This window comes from Amphimedon queenslandica, unplaced genomic scaffold, assembly GCF_000090795.2.
Source record: "Amphimedon queenslandica unplaced genomic scaffold, v1.1 AMPQUscaffold_11070, whole genome shotgun sequence".
Taxonomy (NCBI): Eukaryota; Metazoa; Porifera; class Demospongiae; order Haplosclerida; family Niphatidae; genus Amphimedon; species Amphimedon queenslandica.
In genome coordinates this window covers 7,032-8,318 of record NW_003548685.1, presented here as the reverse complement: position 1 = coordinate 8,318, position 1,287 = coordinate 7,032, and positions in this window count along the sequence as shown.

Here is a 1,287-nt window from a genome sequence, read left to right as displayed (position 1 = left end):
CTGCTCCTTTTTGAGAGAATATATTAAGAATGGAAACAAGACTGACTTGCTGAAATGGAGGAAGGTCAGCTAGAGAAAAGTTATTAAAGACTGAGGGAGAGATAGAAATAAAGGAGAGGGAAATAGAAAGAAATGATGACAACAAAGAGAGAGACAGTGACATGAGTGTGTGTCAGTAAGAGAATGAATGTACAGTATATACTGGAGAAGGAGAGAGAGAGAGATTGATGAGAGATCAAGAGATGTTCATGTGTTAGATTTATGATAATATAATGTGTCACTGGTCCACCTTTTATCATGTAAAGTAGTGTGTTCTGATTGGTTGCTTATTGGTGAAGATGAACTGACTTGGTACAATAATTGTTGTATCAAGAGATTATTAATATGTTCACAAAAAGAATGACTAGTCTGAGTCCGTGCTCCAGTCTGAATCACTGTCTGAGTCCCAGACTACTCTGTCTTGTATGAGGTGATAGTTAGGATAAGTATTAATACAAGTCTCTTTGTGTCGCTTGTCTAGTATGAGTCTCCTTATCTTCTTATTATCCATTAGAGACTGGAGGATGAGTAGTATTGACTCAGTAGACAATAAAGTCTCACTTAGATCCAGTTCAACTAGTGATGAGTTATTGAGGAGGAGGTGAGAAAGAGCCTGTCCACTAGTAGAAGTGATGAGAGGATTACAATAAAGATCTAATGAGGTAAGTGTAGAGTTGTGTTCAAGTGCTTGACAGATATTAGTAACTCCTCTATCACTAATGGAGTGGAACCTGATGACTATTTCTTGTATTGTTTTATTATTAGTTAATAGTATACACAAGTACTGGATACAATCATTAGTTAATGGAGTCCACCATATCTTAAGTCTCGTCAGGTTTAGTGTATGCAGTTTAGTTGATGATAGTAGAAATACTGTACTACTAGTAGATGAGGATTCGAGTCTAATCACCTTATGATTATTATTAATATTATTAATCACTTCATTACACTGAACTGGAGATGGAGAGGTAAGGTATACACTGTCACTGTCCCAGTTCACACTCCCAGTGACTCCTAATATAAACCAAAGGATTATACTTATATACATGTATGTACATAATAATACACATATTCACATCATGTGTATATACAAACACACACAACTTGCATAAACAAATACAGACACAGCTAGTAGTTGTCACTGACTGACTGTATTATGTGAATGTGTGTGTTTGTTATAATGTATTAAGTATGTACAGAGTATAACAACAGCATGAGGGGTGGAGTCAAGACAGCCAATACAGCACT